Consider the following 10,493-nt stretch of genomic DNA (forward strand, 5'->3'; position numbering starts at 1 on the left):
CTGGACGAGTTCGAATGTCTGTGCAGTCTCACCAAGATCAATGGAGTGAGTGAGGATGGTTACAAGTTGCGACTCTTCCCATTCTCCTTGGGAGATAAAGCTCATCAATGGGAGAAAAACATTCTCAAAGGATCCATCACCACTTGGGACGACTGCAAGAAAGCCTTCCTGGCCAAGTTCTTCTCTAACTCCAAAACAGCACGTCTCAGGAATGACATCTCCAGTTTCACTCAGAAGAACTCATAATCATTCTACGAAGCCTGGGAGCGTTTCAAGGGTTACCAGAGCCAGTGTCCACACCATGGTTTCAGCAACGAGTCCCTGCTGAGCACTCTCTACCATGGTGTACTTCCAAAGATATGCATGCTGCTTGACACTGCTTCAAATGGCAACTTCCTGAACAAGGACGTCGATGAAGGATGGGAACTCGTTGAAAACCTCGTCATGTCTGATGGTAATTATAACGAGGATTATGACCAAACAGTTAGAGGAGGAGAGTCTGGTTATGAGGAGAAGTACAAGAGGGACCTTAAGAATGTCAATGACAAGCTTGACCGCCTCTTGCTCAGTCAGCAGCGAACCGTCCATTTCGTCTCTGAGGATGACCCTTTTCATGTTCAGGATGGGGAGGGTGAGCAGTCCTAAGAAATCAGCTACGTCCAGAATCAAGGTGGATACAACAAGGGTTACAACCCTTACAGACGAACCCCAATTTGTCTTACCGGAGCACCAATGTTGCAAATCCACAGGATCAAGTGTACCCTCCTCAGCAACAACAACAAGGCCAACAAAAACCTTTTGTGGCTTAAAATCAAGGATTCATGCCTAAACAACAGTTCCATCAAGGTTATCACGCTCCTTCCGGACCACCACCAGGATTTTCACCTCAACAAGTTCAACCTACTCAAGCTCCAGATAAAGAAATGAAGCACATGATACAAAAACTTCTTCAAGGTCAAGCTAGTCATTCTCTGGAAACTGCTAAGAAGCTTGCTGAACTCAGTCAGCGAATGAAGTGTTCATACAATGATCTGAATGTCAAGTTTGAAGCTCTTATCTCCAAGATGAAGTATATGGAAGGCAAGACTGCTTCTATTTCTACCCAAATACTTGGCAACCTACCTGGAAAAGCAGTTCAAAAGCCCAAAGACTATGCTACTATCCATGCCATCACCACCCAAGTTGTAGATGTACGGCTCACTTAGTATAATGAGAGTTTAGATGGAGATGATTTTCTTCAAGATGAAGTTCAGATAAAGGATCTTGTCGAGGTGCTTAAGGATCCAATTAAGTCAGCCAAGCAATCTGATCCTGAAGCTACTAAAGATCCCGCTGCTCCCAAGGATAAACCTGTGAGATTCATTCCTCCACCATACAAGCCATCTCTACCATTTCCAATGAAGTTTAAGAAGCATCTTACTGAGAAGTATACAGATCTGTTTGAAAAACAAGTCAAGGAGATTGAACTTAGGATGCCTTTGCTTGATGCATTTGCACTTGTGCCTCAATATCAAAAGTTTTTAACTGATTTGGTAACAGAAAGGACCAAAGAGAAGGAGGAGATAGCTAAAGGAGATCAAGCTAAGGCTCTGGAAGATGAGATGGTAGTGCATGTCATAGGTGGGGTAATTCATGAATGCAAGGCTGTTATGCAGAAGATGATTATCCCAAAGAAGTTAGAGGACCCTGGTTCTTTCACCTTGCATTGTTCTCTAGGTCCATTGGCCTTCAAAAAGTGCCTATGTGACCTTGGTGCTTCAGTAAGCCTCATGCCACTCTCTGTAGCTCAGAAGCTAAGATTCAACAAATACAAGTCATGCAACCTCCACTTAATATTGGCTGATAGGACTACTAGACTTCCTCATGGTCTACTAGAGAACATGCCCATCAAAATTGGACAAGCTGAGATTCCTACTGACTTTGTGGTGCTCGAAATGGATGAAGAGCCTAAAGATCCACTAATCCTGGGAAGACCTTTCTTAGCTACAGCTGGAGCAGTCATTGATGTCAAGAAGGGGATGATTGATCTCAATCTGGGTAAAAACTTCAAGATGAAGTTTGATATCAAGGATTCTAAGAAGAAACCAACTATTGATGGGCAGACCTTCGTGATTGAAGAGAAGGATCAGAAAGCTGGGTTTGTCATCTTTGAGAGTGTGAATGAGGCAGACACTGAGGTTTTGGTAACCAAAGAGAAAAATCAAAGTGTCACTCGACCATTCTCCAACTCGAGTGCAGTCGTTACCCTCCCTACGCGTCAAGACCTGCTTCCTAAACCTCATCAACTGCAAGAGTCAAGTCCTCCCACGATTGACAGTGTGTATGAACTCCAAAATACTAAGATTCTAAGGGATTCAGTGAAAGAGTTAACATCTATGGTGAAGGAGGTGAGTGGGCAAATCAAGAAGCTCCAAGGTACAATGAGAAGTTCTCCTCCAAGGAAATTAAGGAAGAGGTTTGAGATAATGAAGAAGAGCAGTTCATTTGTTGCTGAACCTGGACAGACTGTTAAAGAGTATCTGGCTAGACATGACATTCTAGAGGGGTTTCTGGAGCCTCTCTTAACCCTCCCAAAGCATAAGAAGTATGCAAAGTCAAGCTCAGAGACTTTAAACAAGCTCACTTGGGAGGAAGTCCCAAAGGTATCATTGTAAATATTTTTAGGATCTTTGTGTTTTTAATTTTTGTTTTTAGTTTTCTGGTGTTCAGGAATCTACAGAAGGAAGTATGGGCAACAGAAAAAAAAAATGAAAGTGGCAATCAAAAGAATGGGTTTGGAGTAAAGCTGGGAATGATGAGTTCTACAGAAGAGATAGAGGATACAGAGAAAATAAAAGAAAGGAAGAATCAGACAGAGTGTGTTGGTTATGTGGGAACAGAAAAAAATCTAGAGATGAATCTTATCATTTTGGCGACCCCACTCTTTTCTAGTCCATCAGCGCCCCAACTCTCCTCTCACCCTCACTTTGTTTCGTTTACTCATTATCTCGATTGAGTCACCCGACGAAGACGTTCCGCTCGATCCGCTGTCCCGAAACTGTCACCATTCGAGCCAACGAAGCGTCACACTCGAGCCGCCTCGCCTCTACTCGACCAACATCGGAGCTGACCGGATCCGTCGCCAGTTCAACTACCTTGTTCGAGCCACTCTCGATTCCACTCGCTCCCGCTGCATCACCATCCCTCCTCACATGTTTTGTTCGATCCCACCACCATCTCGCTCTAGACGTCATACTCACCACTCGAGCCACTGTCCGAACTCACCAATCAAGCCACTGCTGAACTCACCAACGAACACGTTCTCCGGTCCATTCTGCAGCTCGAGATGAGCATGAGCATGAGGCTGAGGTTGAACAGCGAGATGAACATTAGGGTGATTATCAGGGCATGCCGGAAGTTGAGCAGCAAATCGAGCATCAAGGTTATTATCAGTCTACAGAGGTGGTAGTGTTAGTCTCAGACCATGGTGAGTCCAGAGTCGACGACATGCAGTGCGAGGAGCAGCCGAACAATTATCAGAACAGGCAGGTGGTTGAGCAGCCAGTCAACGAAGCAGCTGAGTTCACTCATGCGGATCCAGAACAAGGTGAGGGACAAAGTCAGTTTCATGCTCCTCCTTGGGCGAGCACCGACTCCTTTTTTCTACTAATGTGGTACTCATACCTTCCCTTGTATATACCATTTCATTCCTGCATTGTTTTCTGTTGTGATTCTGAAATCCTCCTGCAAATTTTTCTTACACAGGAGACTGTGTAATTTAAGTTTGGGGGAGGGTTTGAGATGATGTATCTGATGATGTGTTTTGTGATTCTTATTTCAATTTTTTTGTTTTGCATCATATCATGTTTGAGTTTGCATCCATCTATTTGCATATAAAACCCCAAAAAAAAAATTTGAAAAAAAATCGAAAACTTTCACAAAAACAGAGTGTTCATGTAGTTTACAATTGTATATTATGATTGAGTCTAGTGTTATTCATACATGGTTGTTGCATTTAGCATAGGGGTTGATGATGATTGTAACCTTGGTAGCATGCTGGATTCAATAGGATAGGATCAATGCCCTTGTTAATAGTTCTTTGATGCATGTTGATTGAATTTGAAAATGTAAGATTGAAGCATGTTTTGAATTGACATCACTCCCTATCTATCTGAACCTAATTCTGACTTGCAATTATCTTGTTATGCATTGAAGTTGAACTCATGGATACCATATACATACTTGGATTGTCTTTCACATTTTTACCACCCTTGTCAATCCAAGTAGTTGATTCCCATCTTTGGAACAGTTTCCCGCACCCTTTAACCAATCATTCTTTCAAGCCAATTGTATTCTTGAGTGTTAGGCCTTTTCCGAGTTGAGCTTGTTAGAAAGTGTTTGGTTCTAACCGACAAGAGTAGGATCCTGTGTAGTTCTAGTTCGCGTTATCCGGACTAGTAGGACTAGGTGAGAACTTGATTTTGGGTATTGGGTATGGATTTGTGCAGAAAAGTACATGGTAGAAAGTCTTAAGGAGGGGGATGTGTTATCAAAGTTTACAAGTCTAGTAAAGGATTTGGGTTGAGCAAAGTAAAAAGAGTTATTGGTCCTGGGCATAAAGTAAAAGATTAGACAAAGAAAAGAAAGTAAAAATGCTTAAGATGTCTAGAGCCATTAGAAGAAAAGAAAAGGAACCACAGTGATAATAAAGATTTCCCAATCCGCTAGAATGAAAAAAAGTGAACTCTTCCTAAGACTAAGTGTAAAGAGTTTGAGATGATGTTTCTGATGAAGGGTAGAGATAGGACCAACTTCTGGATTAGAATGTTAGGACTGAGTTTCCTTGGGACCTTGGGGTAGACAGGGCACTGCTCTTGTATGTATCAGTTGGTTTCAACCTTTAGCCTTCTTTTGATCTCAACTCCTTTTCGTAAGAGAACCTTATTCTGTATTGACAAAACCACTTGAGAAGGAGATCATCTTCGTCTTTGACCTTTCGCCCTAGCCAAATGAGTTCAATGACATTGCACAGCTTGATTCATGGTTCTCTGTTAATGAATGTTAAAGGGGATGATTGATAGGATTGCATTTGTAGATTAAATAAATAAAATTCCTTCACCATGCATCATAGAATTAAAAACAAGGACCTTGATTCTAACTACTCTATTCAGCATGTTTTAGGTTCTTAGACCCCATCTTCACACCTCTTTTCCATACTTTGTTCTTGATCGTTTGCTTGAGGGCAAGTAAAGACTAAGTTTGAGGGAGTTGATATGTCTATATTTTGTCTCTCCTTAGCATATATTTATCATGCATTTAGTTAGGATAACTCATTGTTTTCCATCATTTTCTAGTCTTTTCTGTACACTTTGCATGTCTAGCTAGCTCTTGCATCATCCTTGCATACATTGTGCATTTCAGAGTATTTCAGGTATCTAGGAGACGTTAGAAGCGCATCCGTTTGAGCCAACCTTCCAGACGCCGCTCGAGCCACACCTTCCAGACGCATCACTCGATCCATTCTCAAGTCACCAGTCGGGAACGCATCACTCGAGCCATTCTCAAGTCACCAGTTGGGAACACATCACTCAAGTAATTCTCAAGTCACCAGTCGGGAACGCATCACTCGAGCCATTCTCACAACACTACCGGAACCCTCTCTCGAGCCAATCTCACAACACTCCCGGAACCCTGTCGCGAGACAATCTCACAACACTCCCGGAACCCTCTCTCGAGCCAATCTCACAACACTCTCGGAACCCTCTCTCGAACCAATCTCACAACACTCCCGGAACCGTCTCTCGAGCCACCCCCTTCGAGCCGTTCCACTCGAGTGGGATTTAGCTTTTGACATTTTCATAAAAGTTGCAGGAAATTGGGTCATCTTTCCAACGCCGTTTATTTCAAGCCAATCAGAGGTGTGGTTCAAGAGTTATCATTGTTTTAGTGGATCCGTATACACCCAGCTCGAGCCACTTTCACCGACCACGCTCGAGCCACTTTCACCGACCACCTCGAGCCACTTTCACCGACCACGCTCGAGCCACTTTCACCAACCACCTCGAGCCACTTTCACCGACCACGCTCGAGCCACTTTCACCAACCACTCTCGAGCCACTCCTACTCACACCACTCGAGCCACTTTCATATACCAATCGAGCCACGGGACGCACACTGACTCGATCACACATGTCAGGAAGACGCTCCGTCTTACACGCTTCAGGGGATTCCCAAACCGACTCCTTACCTTGTCGTTTTAAGTTTTAGAGCTTTCCATGTTAGACTACTATATATATTTTTTGTTAAGTGTTTGCCGAGATCTTATCTTTTAGCTCGTTTTAGTTCTTTTCGTTAAAGTTTGACCTAGCCACCAAAAAACGCTCTGAGACTTGTAATCCGACATCTCCGAGTTTATTCAGTTTTTGCACTTGATTTCTTCGAAAAAGTTGTTATTCCTATTTTTATCTATCTTACTATGCTTAATTCAATGTTTTCTGGGTTTGCTTTCTTGATGATGATTTTCGGATCTGAGTAGTGTGATAGTTCTTGAGGATGGGATAGATTAGGTGGAGGATATTAGTATGTAGGGTGTTTAAGCTTGATTCATATGAAACCCTTCTGGACTAGAGTTAGAAATACTAGTTTCTCTCTGATCAATTGGAACTAGGTCTTAGACACTTCCACACCTAAAAGGTGTTCGATAAAATGTCTGACCAACTAGTGCCAGAGACTTACGTTCCTAGCCTAAGAGATTAGTTGTCTAGGATGTTTGTTGACGTGAATGAACTGGTTCGTCATGCCTGCTTAACCATGTTTCTCTAGCGAGAGCTAGGTTTGGAAGTGTTTGAGTATGAGTAGCTTCAACCAAGAGATTGGATTAGCTAAGTCGTGATGTTCATTGTCTAGGGATAGTTTGCTTGTGGCATGTTAAACACTCTGTAGACTAGGAGACTCCACCGACATCAATTACTCCCATCCTTAGGACTTATTTCTTCCTGATTTTTATTGCATTCCTGAGACTGTTTCTTATCTTGCGGTTTTGTTCGTGCTTAGACTCGTTTTCGTTTTTACTCTTGTTTACTTCTTGTCATACATTTTCGTTTCTAGTTCTGTAACTCATTTCCATTTTGCATTTTCATCATTCTAGGATTGTTAGACAAACACTCTTTTTATATTGGCTTGACTTGTGATTTCTTGATTGCATCTTGATTGCTAGCAACATCCCATTTGGATTGACACCTTAAGTACTACAACACATAAGGTTAATTGAACCTACTAGAAGACACAAAAATTCCTAGTATCAGTAGGAGCAGATGTGATCAAGCTAAAAGGGGAGTGAGCTAGTGAAGCAGAACAATCAGCATCCTGATCCAAGTTGTCAGCTATAGGAGTAGCATTTAGAGCCGAACTATCAGCAGCTGAGCAGTCTGCACCCTCATTTCCCGAGGGAGGCACAACAAGAGGGGAAGTACTATGCTCTTTGCCTTTTTTGACTTTTGGAACAAACACTGTTTTTCCAGTCACTATGCCTTGCTTCTCTTTATCAGTGGGAGGTTCCTTGGAATGAGACCATGAAGGGGTAACAAGAGGGCAGTATCTAATAACATGTCCAATTTCCTTACAGTGAGAACAAGTAGGTGGGATCCATGGGTATTCTACAGCAATGGTGATGATTTCTCCACTAGCTCTCTCGACTTCAACGGAGGTAGGTAATGGTTCACTCAAGTTCCTTTCCACCTTGACATGGGCTTCATATATGCTTACTAGATTTCTAGTAAAGTCATCCATTTCCTTAGGCTCTCCAACTAGACCAGCCACTAAGCTTATACCTTTATGGTGCATCAGGTCAAAAGGCATACCTTTTAGGTGAGCCCAGATGGGAATTGCATTCATGTCAGTATTGGCTCCACCAGAAGAGTCCCATTGGGCAACTAGGAACATGCACTCTCCAATGTACCACATTTTCTTCTCCAGTACCTTTGTACGAATATACTCGTTTGGCAGCCTTACTAACATAGAATTATTTGCATGATTCAAATGGACCTCTAGCTTTTGCTCTCTTCCCCACATATGGCTAATCACACTTTGGATATGCCGATAAGTTGGAAGTCTACCTTTAAACCTACCGATGATAACGTCTTTATGAATTTCAGCTCCTTCTTAGAAAAATGAGTCGGGGATGACAATTCTGGGTTTCCCTTCAGGTGAGTAATTTACAGGCGCTAATCTCTGCAAGGTTTTATCCACATCTCTTTTTAATTTTATGTATCAACGAGTTTGGTTTAATAGCAGGTTCTTAGTGCTGGACAGGAGGCTGATGAGGACGACGGGTTGGGGACAGAACTGGTTTACTTAATGGAGTAGCAAGAGGAGGAGGCACAACTGGAACGGTTACAGGTGGAGTAGGAAACAGGGAAGTGCAGTTATGGGAGTCGACATCAGTAGAACCCATATCAGTAGTTTGGCCAGACAGAGCAGAAACCGCTCCAGACACAGAAGCGTCTTCAATAGTAGTTCGAGAATCTGTAATTGTTGGAGCTAATGAAGCAGTCTTAGGAGCCCTTACTTCGAATGTTGGCCAAGAACTCGACGAGCTACCTTTGGGTGAGTTTGAAAAAGAAGGCCATCAGTTTGAGCTGCAGTTTTCCTCTTTGGTACTGTAGCACAAATACCAGATCTAGGGTTTTGAGCGAGTGAGTGATTGTAACTGTCAAGAATAGCCTGTGCCTGGGTATTGACTACCACAGGAGTTGGCTTGTGATGCGCCGGAAGCGCTAAGACCACTCTCTCAGGCTCAATATAAGCAGTTTGAGAGGAGTGTTGGGAGGGGGAATAAGGGGATAACAAAGAAAGAAGAGGAAAGTCAGAAAGGGAAAAGGGAAACTACAGGGTGATGGTCGGAAGGGTCAGGGGGAAAAGGAGGGGGACGGTTGGAACTACCTTCAGGCATAGCTGAAGTAGGATGTTGGCCGGAAATTCGATCCTTAGGGAACCAGCGGTTCGCCGTTGACTTCATAGTGAAAATCCACAAATATAATAAACTGAGTTCTCTTACGTAACCATAATTTTATTAAGAGGTTTTTTTCCCAATTTTAAAAAGGGAAGTTTAATTCCTTATATGTTAATAGAGAAGCATTCACAAGAAAATGATGATGTGTCGTCGTTAGAGAGCTCAAGACACTAATGAATTTATTACCCTCATTTTTATGGATATTTACATAAAATTGTTTTTCAATGATTAAGGAATATTCCTTTATAATTAATTAAAAAAATTCGAACATCAAAATTTAAAATTTATTTTAACCATTTTATAACATATTTAATTATTAAAATATAAAATCATTAGATATAAAACGTTTTCAAAAACCAAAAATTATTCACCTATTAAAAAAAAATTGATTGCTATTCAAATATTTAAAGTTTTGAAAATAAAATTATCACAATAATCATTGTTATAGGGAATTGACTAAATATATTATAGGGTTTAATATTTCACGGGTGAAACAAATTCTTACACAAAATAAAAAAAAATTTAAAATAAAAAATCTTGCATAGATTAACAAAAGAGCGGGTTATACATATATTTAGTTGATACATAATAGTTTAATCTAAAAATATTTTCATAGGTTATAGATATATATTTTTAAAACAAATTTTAGATCCAAAAAAAGAAATTTACACATAACTCTAATTTTATCTGTATATATTTATTCCGCATATAGTGCGGGTTGATACCTAGTATACTAGTACAATTGGTAAGAAGGTTTGGTGTTTAATGGTAATTTCACCCTTAGAATCATGTTTTAGAAGAAAAAAAAATTATGAAACAATGTCGTCATGATTAAAAGTCACGTAGAAAAAAGAGTGATAAAAGGAAGTTGTTATTGAAGGAAAAATATCCTATCAATTCATAAATTAGTTGATAGAGTTAGTGAATTGATTTGTGGTTTTTACGAGAATAATGCGGTAGATTGAAGTAGAGTGGTGGTAAAGTCGTGGTTATGGAGTAGAGTAAATAACCCTCATAGACTTAATTTTAGTGGTGGTAGAGTACGTAATAAAAGAATTCTTAGAGTTATGGGCGAAATAGAGATAGTTGATAGACTTAAACCATCTCCAATGCATATTTCTATTTTTTTCTCTAAAATAGAGCATTGAGTTTAGTGTAAAATAAAATAGAGGTGAGAATAGAGTTGCTCTTTATATAGAACAATCTTGAGCAAATATTGCTCTATAATAGAGTTTTGACTCTAAAATAGAATGGGGTTGGAGATGTCCTTAGTTGTAGTGGCGGCAGAGTAAAAATATATAATTGAGACTATTGAGTTATATGGCAAACTAATAATTAGTGAAAGTAGAGTTATTGTTGATGATAGAGTTATCTTTGCGAATATAGTTTTTGATTGCTTACTAAAATAGCATAAGATTCGTAGACTTAGCGTTTCGTGTGGTGACAGAGTTAGTAATTGGTAGTAGATTTAAGTAAATTTAGGTAAACATTACATAAGTAATTT

At 40.6% G+C, this 10,493-nt stretch overlaps 1 non-coding gene across 1 annotated transcript; it reads right to left on the bottom strand.

Moving 5' to 3' along the window:
* Nucleotides 1–201: 201 nt before the first annotated feature.
* On the bottom strand, nt 202–308 carry LOC147945614 (small nucleolar RNA R71). Its single transcript, XR_015597880.1, has one exon. It is a non-coding gene; the product is annotated as a small nucleolar RNA R71 (small nucleolar RNA).
* Between the last annotated feature and the right edge of the window lie 10,185 nt (nt 309–10,493).

The sequence above is a fragment of the Camelina sativa genome, chromosome 4, assembly GCF_030686135.1.
Source record: "Camelina sativa cultivar CO46 ecotype springtype chromosome 4, ASM3068613v1".
In the NCBI taxonomy this organism is placed as follows: Eukaryota; Viridiplantae; Streptophyta; class Magnoliopsida; order Brassicales; family Brassicaceae; genus Camelina; species Camelina sativa.